The following is a 14737-nucleotide window of genomic DNA, read 5'->3' as shown; positions in this document are numbered from 1 at the left end:
TCTCCCAAATCGAAGCAAACCAGGTTAAAAACACATCTATCCCAAGGCCACTCATTGTTTACATGCCACCAAGGTCTAACATAGCCAGAAGAAAACACCAACATTGGACATGTCTGTCTGTCTACGGCATTATCTGGGATCTGCAACATTATGCCAGACATCCAAACATTAATCAGAACAAGGACACTGTGCCGCTAACTGTTGCCGCGAAAGGGTGTTTACTGCTTTCCAGAATTAGACATTGGTGCACAAAAATAGTCCTGGGTGTCTGTCTTTCACTTCCTTTTTTTTCTTCATTTAATCATTTAATGCTGGAAAAAGAATGCAACCATCCAGCTCCTGAGTTCATTTTAGCAGAAATTAATCAGGGCTCATATTTGAATCATTGAAACTGTTATGCTTAAAGCTGCAGTAGGTAGAAAGCAAAAAAGACACCAGAATTTCAAGTTGAATAAGACATCTTCCTGCAGCTGTCCCTCTCTGCTCTCTGTCAGCATGTATAGAACAGCCAATAGGAACGTCCTATCTCTCTGAGACCAGAGACCACTGGATTTACAACTTGCTAAAAGGTTATTGTAGATTGTTTGGCCCAAAAATATACTGTCTTAATCTCAAAGTCACTTTTCTGATACCTATTAAAAGATTGACAAATAAATCATTCATTCACATTTTGTCTTGGGTCACCCTTTTGTTAATTTGCCTTCATGATCAGTACTGCAAAGTGCAGTAGACAGTGGATTCCTGTGACAGGAAGTGTTCATTAACATATTGCTTGACTGCATTTGCTGTAAATGAGAGTAGTATTCCAATCAATACCTTAAGCGGGTATAACTAATGTTTTATGGGTGGTCACTCATAGCAAGGAATCCTCAGAGTTATCACCCATCTTTGCCGTTACCCTCAGCTCTACGGGGTATTTTAGGGTCTCTCAGCTCACAGCTGTGGTTCACTCTCAGTGCTCTCATTGGCATCATTGTCAAACACAGCAGGCAGCTCCAAAAACGGTACCTGCCCAGCACTTAATGGCAGACAGACAAAGTAAGCACCCAGCTGGTGAACATGGGGGAGCATCTAGCAGCTAAAGAGATGGGTTGGTGGAGACCAAAAAGTGAACTTTAGATTCAACAACAAGCTAGAAACACGACTCCAAATGAATGCCAAAGTTGATATCTGATATCCTATCGGCTGGATGTGCTAGGCAACTGCTAACATGACGTTCAATTCAAACAAGCGCTTTTGCACACTTCTTTTTTGGGTGCGTTGTAAAAGGTAAAGGTTACCAATCACACTTGTTGAAGAAGTCCCGCACACACATCCATGTGCGGGACTTCATCTGCTAACTTCTACTGCTAAGTTGATAACATGTCAGTGCTGTGTTTACAGCTTGTGTCCACTTCCCCAAAGTGGCAAAACATTTCTTTTATCACAGATTCAAGCTCTCAGGAATCAGGGGAACTTGGCAGGGGGCTGTGGGCTTTGTTTCTCATGATGTTCAGCAGGGAGGTCACGGAGCATCCAGGGGGAGAGAGGCCTCTGATTTACACACTCTGAACCCTGCTACGACCTGTGTCAAGACCCTCAAATTTACAAATGGGGCCCATAGGAGGCAGAGGGGATTTCAAGAAGATAATCACCCCAGAGGTAACTAGAAGACATTCCCTGGCTCTCTCTTTTTCTCTTGCCTCCATTGGTTACTGTCCTTTTCGTTCTCACAAGCCTCTCAAACCTTTTTAACCTCTCTCCCCCTCTCTCCCCCTTCAGACCCTCTGAACACTGAACTTTAGTACATCCAGCCTCTTTACAGATTATCCTTGTTTCCTGCCATTAACTGTAGAGGGTGAAGCAATTAGGCAACAGGATGACATGTCAAGTTTTCACAGTTTGGAGCAATGAGGTGAGCTTTAAAAAGAAAAGGGAAAAACGCCTAAAATGAAAGATTACAAACCTGGCATGCATAGCAAATCTCTCGCCCGAAACTGCTAGTTATGTTTGCCTGTTTGCAAGGCCACAGGACTGTCAAGGAAATAACAGTAAATCAGATCCAGGTTGCTCAAACAAAATAGAACACCTTGAAACAGGTGCATTTTGAAACAAACAGCTTTGTATGTAGGCATAATAGAAAAAAAAAACTTGTATATTTTTGTGAATGTAGACTACTGCAGAAACAAAAAATAAATGCAAGACAACTTGTAGATGACCAAAAATAAGCCAAACACAGCTTGGACGATCTTAATTTTCTTTAATGCAGGCAAAAGGGCAAAAGGGAGGATTCCATTGTGCGAAGATCAGAAAAACAAGCCATTTGTATTTTTGAAGGCTCCATCCCCTGCAATGCACGTGACTCGTACAATGTCTTTTTGCACAACTCTCTGCACAACAATGTCACAGCACAAACAGCAGGTGTGCAGACAAACAGAAAGGGCTGAAACACAGGGTCAGATGTTTGGCTGGTGATAAGGCCTGTTGTGGAAGGATGGCGATGTTGAGGCAGGGTTGAAGCCCTGCAGCACATGGCCTTACGTAAACACTGTGAAACACAAAGCTTTGGGGACTCTGGACCCTGGACTGAAATGAATAAAGGTATGAACAACGTGTTAATGAGTGCGCTATAGAAGCGCTAGCAGGTGGATTTTGAGAGCCATGCTAGCTGTTGTTTCCAGTCTGTATGCTAAGCTAAGCTATGCTAAGCCATGGTGGCCCTGAGAGGCCACTGCACTGCAACTTAGTGCAAACACATGCAAATTCACCACAACACAACACATTAAGAAAACAAATACATATGGACCCCAACACGCATCATTGTAGGAGACTTCAATTCCAACACGTAGCTCTGTTGTCTGTAAATTTGAAGTGCTGTCAGGAGAAAGAAAAATGAAACCAATCAATGCTGCCTACACCGAGTTATCCTCCTGCTAGAGTTAGCACCCAACAGGCGTACAGTGCCTACCCAGGTTCAGAATGGGAAGATTGGGAGCCAGAGCCTTCAGCTATCAGGCTCCTCTACTATGGGATCTGCATCCGTCACCACATTTAAGAGTAAACTTAAAGGAACACGCCGACTTATTGGGACTTTAGCTTATTCACTGTATCCCCCAGAGTTAGACAAGTCCAAACATACCCTTCTCATCTCCGAGGCTGCTGTAACTCTGTCTGACACCTGACACCCTCAGCATTAGCTTAGCCTAGCAAGGGCCCTGCAGGTAACTGGTTCCAACTAGCTACTGCCCCCAATAAGTGGCAAAATGACGCCAACATGTTCCTATTTACATGTTGTGATTTGTATAGTCACAGGGTGTGCAAATACCAAGGTCACACGAGACATAGCCATCTTCTAACCGCATACTAACTGGGAACTATATTCTCAGAAAGGCAAAGCACTGCTACTTGGGCGGAGTGATTACATAGACAGTTAAAGAAATAGGGATTAGTAGTATAGTAAAGTATATTAGCAGTATAGTAGTATAATAGAAATTTACTTTGTCAACTAAACAAATGTGAATAGCTAGCTAGTAGCGAACAACACTGGTGATCATGGCTGACCTTGAGGAATTGTCAGAGCAAGGTAAAGGCTCCAGTCATGAGCGTTAGCTCTAGCATTGCTCATGTTATTCTGGGGTGAAAAGGGCATTTGTGACAGCACAGAAACATTACAGGTGATAAATGTAGCCCGAGAACAACTGCAATAGTAGTGACCACCCTATTCATGTTATAGTGTTACTAACGTTACCGCTGTTACAGCAGTCAGTCCTCTGAAAACATGACGTAACAGTCCCCTTTGCTCTGGAGGAAACTACCAGAACTGTTGGGTCCTTATGGTCTAGACCTGCTCTATCTGTAAAGTGTCTTGAGATAACTCTTGTTATGAATTGGTACTATAAATAAAATTGAATTGAACGCCTACCGTAGGTGCAGGGGATCCATTTAGTCCAGTCTGTACCATCGATAGGATGGCCGTATCCTTCAGCACACGTTTCATGGTCTGTGTGGCTAATTCTGTTTTTTCATAGTAATAATCCTCAGTGAAATGTTCTGAGCCAAAACGATAAATTATGAGTTATAGTGTGGTCTAGACCTACTCTATCTGTAAAATCTCGAGATAACTGTTGTTATGAATTGATACTATAAATAAAATTTAACTGAACTAAAAAAGAGACTAACTGTCTGTCAGTTGAGATTGTGTGTGTGCATCTTTGAGAACTCTAAATCGTGTAACTGATGTTGTCAGTTCATTTAAGCCTGTTGTATCGGTCTATAATTCTTGCACATTTAAAGTAAGTTAGCTAGTGATGTTGTTGTTTGTGGTCTTCACCTGTTAGCTAGGTTGCACGTTGCATCAAAAGAGAGACGTTGTCTCTGTCTGACACACCTGGGGCAAAGTTGGAAACCAGAATCAGCTTTATATCCAGTCCTAATCTAGTCCTCACTAAGTTGTTTCAAATAACTTTACTGGAGTTACAGTTATTATTTTTTGTGTACCATATTCAATCTAATTGGATGGGAATATACTGTACCCCCTTGATGCACCACTAATACGGCTCCACAGGTTTGTCAGCATTCTGCATTCATTCGCGGCCAATCAGTGCAGCTTGATGGCGCTGATGTTAGCACATAGTAGCATGGACGGCAACATGATTGAAAATAAAGAAAACGGAGATCCCAGAGATTGGGCAGACAAGCAGCAAGACATTCTCAATCATTTGTCTTTCTCATAATCATACTTGTATTTTTTAACACAAGTCTCTGTACTTCTAATTGAGTATGAGAAGGGAGTACTTTTGCCACCTCTGATCATATTCAGCAGGCCCTTTAAGACTGCTTGTGAAATATTCCACTGTTATTCAATAGTTATTCTGATTACAGATGAATCTATTGTACTCATCTTACTTGAACAATTTAAAAATGAGTGTGTAAATGTGTGTAATGTTCCGTTTTTTTTGTTGACCTGGGTAGCTTACCTGGTAGAGCAGGCGCCCATATGCAGAGACTCAGTTCAAGAGACATATTGTGTCATTTTGAAGCACAATGTTAGATACAACAGTAGCATGTGCTAAAATCTAAAAGGACTCACTGCAAGGTAAAGTTTTTATCTGTGTCACACCTGAGTTGGGTTTAATTGGTGTTTCCCTGTGTGTAATGATACCGGAAGAATTTGAGACTTTGACGGGAACCCTGTTCACATGTCAATGAGAGATCATGCAGGCTACACTCTGGACGTACAGCTGTGTCAATATATAATAAGAATAAACTTCAACGGAACTGACAAGTTAAAATCCCATTTTGGAGATAAAACTGTTTACACAATATTTCCATGACAGGTTACTCTTACCGTTTTAGCTATGAAAGTTTGCTTTGACCTGTCATATATGCCAGTGTTTAAAGATCTACTAAATGTGTCAATGGGACAAACTGTCGCGTTGCAGGGGATTAGAGGACCCAGACGCAGAGAGCAGGCAGGCAGGCAGGCAGGCAGGCAGGCAGAAGGAAGGAAGTTTGAGTTGAGGATTTAATAGAATGCAGAGTTCATACAAACAAGGAGTCCAAAAATCCAGCAGGCAAAAAACTAAATAAGAAATCCAAAATACAGGAACTAGCAGAACACCAAAAGCTGCAATAATTACAATACAAACAACAGGGTAGACAACACAAACTGTGACAGTATAACAATGATTTGACAACTGACAAGGGGAAGACAAAGACTAAATACAGAGGGTAACGAGGTAACAAGAGCCACAATCACAAGGGCGTGAAAACTAAGGCAGGAAGATAATACTAAACAAGACAGCACAGAAAACAAGACTACCGCAATACAACAGGAAACAGAACATATATAAGACAAGACCAAAAAAAACACAATCACAAGACAAGACAGAAAATCAGGCTAAGAAATTAAGAAAGGAAAATAGACCACCACAATAAGACAAGACAAAACACCCAAACCATAACACAAATGGGAGGCCAGGATTTGTGTAATGACTGCTGAGAAATGTGGGTACCGCCAACACAACTCTAGTTAGTAATTTTGCTTTTTGCAACACATGCACAGAAGATATCATCATACATTAAGGCTCTGGGGTGAAACAAAATAACACACAATACAATAACAGGTCCTTTTAGATGGACTCAAACTGCTTCACACTGCTACACTGCTACAGCAATAACTGCAATTACAAGACTGCTTCTGGTATTTTCTTCCCACGACTGCTGAGTTGGACAAAATAAGGTTTTCTGGCCTGCTATACCTCCAAAACAACCTGTTGCCAACCTTACTAGTGAAAACACAGAAAAACACAAAGCTGAAAGCACTTAGTGAGGCCATTCAAGTTCAGTTAGGATTCGGGATTTGAGATTAACATGGATCAGGACAGTCATTAGAGACTCAGCAGAGAACAGATGGTCAGAGGTCATTAACTCAATGTGACATCTGATCTTTCTTGAAGTACATAGGTGGCATTGTCATTAAATATCCTCAGTTTCTACTTTCTCGTTGTAGCCTCATGTAGGCAACCAGACACTCTACAGTGCCCTCCACTAAAGGTAGCATTAAAAGAATAGTTTGAAAATTTGGGAAATACACTTATTTGCTGAACAAGCAGATAAAGGAGTGGAAGCGCCGCTGGGTCTTTCTTGTATTCAACTTCAGGTGCTCTTTAGATAGTCCCGTCCACATGCAAATTTGTAAAAATGCATGTCTCCTTCTGAAATACTCCAAGGCACTCTGTAGGTCTTGTTCAAATTTGTTATTGGCCGTACAAAAGTTAAAATGCCTTTATCTTACATGGTGATGTATTTAAGGTCTGTTAGCTTAGCTCAAAGACTGGAAACAGGGAAACAGCTAACCTCACTCTGTCTGAAGGTAAGACAATCTAACAATCACCCTTTAAATCTCCTTCATAACATGTTATATCTCATATAGGGGTGGCAGTAACCCAGTCCCGAGTTGGGTTGGGTTCAAGTCCCCGTATGGACCAAAGTATGGCGTGTGGATTGGTAGCTGGAGAGATGTCAGTTAACATCCTGGGCACTGTCAGGTGCTCTTGAGCAAGGCACCATGCAATGGGGTACCGCTCTGGCAGCCCACTCACTCTGACATCTCCCCGTTTTGTGCATGAATAGGTCCTGAGCATGTGTGTGTATTTCAGACCTGTGTGTGATTTTTAACAAAAACAGAGTAATCCATACACGTATTAATTCTATTTATTTTTTGTCTAATCAGTTGTGGTGTATGCTCAGATTTATGGGTATTTTTTTGTCACCATGAGTTGGACAATGTGTCATTTTTACACCTCAGTTTTTCTACTTTTTTAACAAACGACACGTGTTAGTGAACTTTGTAAGTTCGGGTAGGCACATTGCGTTGCCTTTTGACAGAGTTGGGCTAGCTGTTTCCCTCTGTTTCCCGTCTGTCTACTGAGCTAAGCTAACTGGATGCTGGCAGCAGCTTAGTGTTTATCATATTGATATCATTCTTCTTTTCTAATTCTCAGCAAGAAAGCATTTCCCAAAAATGTTCCTTTAAACAACTGAACCTAAGAAATAATAGAAGCAGGAGGACCTGTCTCTGCAATACAAAAGCTTTTTGATACAGGAATTCCAGACAGTGGGTGCTTTCCAAACCAACACACAGTACATTGTCCTTTTAGAACCGAAACATAAATGTTTAACTTCTGCAGAAATGTCTAAAGAGTGCACAGCTGCTGTGGTGCATTTATAGGTCAGAATCCCTACTGTTCTGGAAGAACACTTTGTAATCCAAGCCCTCTTTCCTTTCCCTTCTCCAAACCACCAGCTGCACTTGACAGAGAGAGGCAGTCTGCCAGATACCCACATTTTTCCCAGAACAGGCCACACTCACAGCCAGATGCCTCTTCAGTTCAAGTGTCTCCTCCATCCGACCTGCTCCCACCTCTACTCCTATTGATTAGAATGAACGGTGCAATTAATTAGTATCACTGTGATCAGTGACTTACACCCATCGGCCTCGAGTGCTCCTAACTCTGTGGTAAACACAGCATGCGTGTTTAAATGATCCACAGGAGGCCAATTAGTTCATGGGAATTGGGGTTGATAACCGGAGTACCCACCACCAAGGGGTTCATTTTTGGGGACAAACAGGGGAAAGAATGTGTCCTCTTAAACTCTTGGGAGACTGAAAAGCTACCGCATATTACATCTGAGACTTTGGGTCCATGGAATGTAAAAGATTGGTTCTGGAGAGTTCGTTTAGCACCCACAGCTGCCTCATTGAAGCAGAATCCCCAGACAGTGTAAAATGTGTTTGAGTTATTTACAACAGTTTCATCCGTGACCTTGGTAACTTGTTTTGGTCTCCAGAGGGATCTCTTTTGAGCAGTCCTATTTATGTACATAGATAAATGCTTTTGATGTTGTTGCCAACAATAATTCAGTATTTTAGCGTATTTCAAGTCAGTAGTGCACTGTTAAAGGACTGTTAAAGGTTTATTTTTTTGACATTTTCAGAAATAATCGTAGTAATTTTAATGCAAAGTTAGATGAGATGATAGATACCACTGGCCAACCCGTGTGTTAGCTTAGCTTAACGCCTTGAAAGCAAAGCAAACACATCACGCCTGGAAATAGGAGACAGCTAGGTAGCCAGCCCATCGTCAGTTTTTTTTTTTAAATCAATTAAACAAACAAGATAAATAACACGTCAATAAAAGAGCTTTACAGGCTAGCTGTTTCCCCATTTACAGTCGTTATGCTAAGCTAAGCTAAGCTAAACATCTCCTAATTGCCGCTACATATCTAGTAACAGTAAATCAATAACCAAGGAGGTTTGGTTTGTCCGGTTGTTTGTTGGTTTGTCTGTCTTTCTGTCAGCAGGATTACAGAACAACTCCTGACACGACGTTCATGAAATTTAGTGGAAGATGTGTATCATGGGCCAAGTAAGAACCCCAAATATTTTGGAGCTGATACGAATCACGCGGCTGCCACACAAATTAGATTTCACTTCAATTAACTTTGGGAGATAGGGCATTTGTTCCACATTAATGTATTATATGTATTGTAATGTAATGAACTGTATGTCAAAATAATCAGAAAAAATATGTTCCTGACTATGAATATTATTATTGACATTTCACCCTTTTGATATTTGGGGAAATATGCCTATATGCTTTCAAGAGTTAGATCAGAAGATCGATGCCACTCTCGTGCAGGAATTGGTCTTCTCATTAAACTCGTGGCAAAAAAGCAATAAGTGAAAGTTTACTTCCCAGGGGCAGGTCTAAAAGGGGGGGGGGATATGATGTGCACTTGTAGGAAATAAATTGAGAAATGTACTTTATTTCTGTTCTGTTTCCTGCTATCTGAAAACTGTGTACAGCAAGGTTTTTCTTTGTTATAGTTTGAGGTAACTTTCTTATAAGTGTGTTGAACTTTAACGGTTCAGTGAAAAATATCCCTTGTTTCCAGCCTTTGTCACATGACCAATTAATGTTTCAATGATAACTATCCAAATTTGGGCCTTGAGAGCCCTTAGAAATTGTATTTAGATTCGTATTTAGACAATTTGTGAAAATAAAAACGAGTGTAATTTATAACACATGTGATCTGTTTTAGTTAGCCAAATTAACTGATGTTGTTCTATCCTATCCATATTTTTCCTCCAGATTTTTTATGCTGTATTCTGATGAAAGCCCCCCCGTGCCACCCCACTTAGATTACATTTTATTCTATCATCAGCTTTTGTTGTGCCTTGCATGACTAACAGACTCAGCAAGTTCAGTAGTTTTGTTTTTTACAGCAGTTGTGTAATCTGGTTTTTCTGTCTGTAGTTTAAGACAGACCAATGCATTATTATCCTCTGGCAATCTATCATTCAACTGCCCTGATATAATAAAAAAGTCTGTGTACTCAACAAAAAGGATATTTTCACGCTGTATTTGGCCTGAGGATTCAGTCTGATAGTGTTTGCAGTTGTGCATGGGCAGAATTTGTTTGCTCAGTGTAACCCAAAAATACTGTAAACCAGTGAAGATTTCCAGCACCATAAAGAACTGATAGCTAACACAGCTGCTGTGGTCATAGACAGTCTATATGTAATTAACTTTTCCAAATTAGGATATGAGTACATTCTGTACTTTTCTGCTTCCTGCCAGCTGGCACATTCATTTAGTCCGTGGGCAGTGAAAGTGCAGCAGAGCCTGGAGAAGTAGAGATGTATGTGGGTCTTCCATCAGCAGGAGTAAAAGTATCTCTTGGCAAACAAATACTGTACTAGTCAAGCAGAAGCAATAACACAACACAATTATCTGTATCGTTCAACACGTCTGAGCATGTGTATGCTGCTGCATGCGACGTAAGGAATGCAAAGGGAGACGACTACTTGTGTGTATGTGTTGTCTTACATAACTGTTCTAAGGTTTTGACCTCAAAGACAAGAAACTGCCTCGTGATTTTTCTTGCAAGCTTTACAGGATGTAACAAAAGCTAAGTACATGCTGATATTTTAGGCGTCATTAAAAAGCAGAAGTCAAACATTTGTGTGAGAACTGAAGAAGTTTCTCACTAGGCCTACTGATGCAAACGGGGGCCATCGTCTTGAGAGGACATATTCTCTCAGCCCGCTCTCCCTCCCAGCCTGTTTGCCGTTCCGACCCAAACCACAGTTGAAATCAATCACACCTTGTCTGTCGGGACCGCTGGAGGCTGAAACAGAAACTGAAGGTTGTCTTTCGTTTCGGTGCCATGTCCCATTCAGTACGCAGGTCTGCAACGATTGCAGAATAGTTACAAAAGGGGCCTCAGTGGTAAAATGGGAAGGGGAACCAGGCTGAACAAATACAAACAATTTGCTCTCGCTCTGCACCACTGGGAGGCAGTAGTGCCTTTCACTTGGCTCCCGGCTGGGAGCCAAGCTATTTTTACTTCTCCAGTCCATCCTGACTGATTTTTCTACTCTATCACAAGGCAGTCATGAGCTTTATATATTAGCCCCGAAAACCTCAATGGCCGTGCACTCAACTAAAAAAGGAATGAATGTCTAATGATGTCAGAAATGAGGAACATGGGCCAGGTGACAATTGGCTGACTCCAAGAGAAGTGAGGTGGGCAGGTGACACATCCCAAGTCATGCTTTATATGTGGTAATGAGTTATAATATTAGGTTTCGCTTGGACATTCATATGATCAGGTCTCTGATCAATGTGCAGGAGCATGCAAGGTAAAAGTGTATAGTTTTTTCCCCTCAGAATTTTCTCTTCAAAATAGGAATATATTCAGATATGTATTTCTGGCAAATAAAAGCAGGGGAAAAAATCTGTGAATAAATAACATAAATCTCATCAAATAGTCCCAAATGGAAAAGATCACAGTCCATCCATGGGAACCAGAGGTTTATAGTTCTAACAGGCTCCAACATTTTTTCTTTTTTTCTGATTCCTTTCTCTTTCCATCCCCTTAACATGACTAAGGCTAGGGCTGCACTGGGATTAACAGATGTTCTGTGTTTGGAATCTGGGTAAAAGTTCACCATGCAGGCTACAGATGGGAGGGGAAATTTGTGGAAATTGAACAAGCAGCTGTGGGGAGGTGTGGATCCAGTGATTATTGGTTACATATGTCTGTATGGCTCGAGAGTTCGAATTAGAGAATATGGAGGAAACTGATTCCTGCAAGACGCACACATTATTGCAGACATTACAGCAAATAAATTGTTTCTTGAATATATATATGACTACATTTATTTGAATACAACTTTTTGTATTTTTAGGTACGATTTATTTCCATTTGATGCTCCTTCATACTTCAACTCCACAACATTTGAAAGAAACTACCTTTATTTAAATGTTTTGGTCAGCCTTCCCATATCTTCTGCATTAATGCTCTAGGAGTCTTTGAACCGTCAATGCAGACAGGGAATGACTAACGGCACTGTAGCAGCACTTTGTACTCACATAAAGCATAGTTGGGACATGACAACAAACAACATGGAGGTCCTGACAACTTATTTAAAGCATAGACAGTATAAAACATGGATGTAGTCTCCGTGATGTCAACCTTCAGTTTTTAAAGACACAAAAGTAAGTCTAAAGTGGGTGGCTCCTGATCACCCCGGTTGTTGCCATTTTGGCAGGGCCAGACTTCGGTTAATTGAAAAGATAGACAAAGAGGTGGAGCGTGGATGGAGCTGAGGCAGGAATGAAGCCTACAGTCTACGCTTGCCTCATGTGACAACAGCCCAACTGTCACTAAAAGAGGAGCGCCCTTAATTGTGCAGAACTATAAGACTTAATATAATGAGTTGTCATGAATGGTCTTAGCTTTACAGACCAAAACCAGTTTTTGGCCATATTATTATTTTTTTTTCAAATTATTTTTTCGCCGTTTTAAGGCCTTTATTTGATAGGACAGCTTAGACATGAAAGGGGAGCGAGGGGGGGAAGGACATGCAAGCAAAGGGCCGCAGGTCGGAGTCGAACCCAGGCCTGCAGCGTTGAGGACTGAGTCTTCACATATGGATGCGCGCTCTACCAGGTGAACTACACAGGCGCTCAAGTAGGGCAGTTTAACATGGGACTGACTCCCTTTTGGAGTCACTCGCGTTTTTGGCACTTCTGCATCGGCTTCATTTTTCAGCACCGGAGGTTGCCACTTAGTTTATTAAAGGCACAGTTACGTAACACGGGTTGTGCGAATTAAGCGTTTTGAAACTTTGACAGTATTTATATAGCCCCTTAACCCTTCTTTATAATCAAATCAATTTCAATGAAGGATTTTTGCTTGTAATGGAGTTGTTTTACACTGTGATATAATTAAGAGGTCTGAATCCTTCTTCCACCAATGACACAGGTGTCACAAGGGTTGGAAACATTGACTAACAAAATGTTGTCTTTACAAACATGAGTCATTCCACAATTACAGTATGATTACAACATCAAGCAAAACTGGATTTCTCCCAGACAGTGTGAACAGCCAACTGCAATGTACAAAATCTGGATCACAATTTTCCTAATCAGTTCAGGCCATTTTATTAACCTACATTGTACTTCTTCATATATGATGCATCATATTATGAAATCCGCACAAAGTTAAAAATAAAGGTCTGCAGTTCTTCTTTCAAAACCTTATTGTATATCACACTCACATACCTGCAGAGATATGTAATGTCCCGGAAGAACAATTCTTTCTTGTACATGTTCTTTACATGCACAACCATGATGGTCGTGTACCAGACGGGCGTTGAACTGAACTGTTAAACGGGTGTCTATCTGAGATGGGATGTTCCTGCTTGTACCAGCTTCAGACAGATACCTTTCAACCACTTAGCCCTCCTTTCACCTAACACATCAGCAAATGGAAAAACGTGTTCCCATTCAGGATAATGCTGCTGATTATAAATCAAAGGCTACGAATCATCACTGCAGTTGATACAGTTTGAAAAAACAAAAGCTAATCTGTCTGCATTGACCTCTGTGCTCCTACAAAAAGGAAAGACTGAAAGAGAGGAACCTATTTTTAACCAGAACACAGCAGGACTTTGAGGAAAGTAATGCATGTTTTGTTTGTTACATTCCAAACCAGTTTCCACATGAGTGGGATCCCTGTAATCCTCGTGCACTGAGTTTCCCCTCTTAGCACTGTCAGCAGTCTCCCAGTTACCTTTCACCTACTTAGTCTTGGCTGATGACAAGAGAGGGTTAAACCGCCTTCTTCTGGTCTGGTCTGGATCTTGCGAGGCCTACAATCTTTCCGGCGGAGGTTGTAAAAAAAAAAAGAAAAATACACAGCCCCCGCAATGTGAGCATCCTCTGTGCTGTGAACTTTCCCCTACTTCTCACAGTCTTGACATCTTCCCAGTGGCATATCTCTACCGAGGAACACCTCAGACCAAACTGTACGGATGTTCCTCTCGTGACATGATCCACAGAGTCACTGACTTCATTCATTCATTCATCTTATCGCCAAATGATTAAGAATTCCAGAAATATTGTTTCTACAATGGCTGTTAAAAAATGAGCTTTTTTACATTATAATCTCATTTATCTATATCAGTCTAAAAAACAGTACAATTTGTATTTTGAAGGCTTACGTAATCAGGCTAATTAAGTTTAAGAGTAAATAAGGAATAAGGAAATTATTCCTCTCCATGACAGCTACAGTTGTGTTCAAAACAATAGCAGTGGAACATCACTAACCTCATCAATCAGATTATTTGGTAGAAGTGATATTTCTACATGGCATATAATTTACTAGGAAGTGTTGTAGAGTCACAGAAAACCAACAGAGCCAACAGTCATGATATGCATGCTGCTCCTTCTGGAAAGTCTTGGTTCCAGATGAACCAGACTGATTTTATGGAATGGCCGGCCCAATCCCCGGACCTCAATCCCATAGAACACTTGTGGGGTGACATCAAAAATACTGTTTCTAATGCAAAACCAGGGAATTGGGGAATGTAGTCCAATCGCCCTGGGCCGGAATACCTGTTCACAGGTGCCAGAAGTTGCTCGACTCCATGCAACACAAATGTGAAGCACTTCTCAGAAATAATGGTTATGCAACAAAATATTAGTGCAGTGATTCCAAGTTTTTTTTATAATAGGTAACTATAAGACTATCATTGTGCTGTGAGTAACGAATGTACAGAAAAAAAATTATGGGTATTTTTTGAGGAACAATTCATTTGTTAATGATATACACTCTAAAAAATAAAGCATTGGGTCTACAAAAAAAAACATGTTAACGTTTTCCACTAGAATATTTAAGTTAA

This window comes from Etheostoma cragini, chromosome 12 (assembly GCF_013103735.1).
Source record: "Etheostoma cragini isolate CJK2018 chromosome 12, CSU_Ecrag_1.0, whole genome shotgun sequence".
NCBI classification, from domain to species: Eukaryota; Metazoa; Chordata; class Actinopteri; order Perciformes; family Percidae; genus Etheostoma; species Etheostoma cragini.
Note: the sequence above shows the minus strand (reverse complement) of the source record.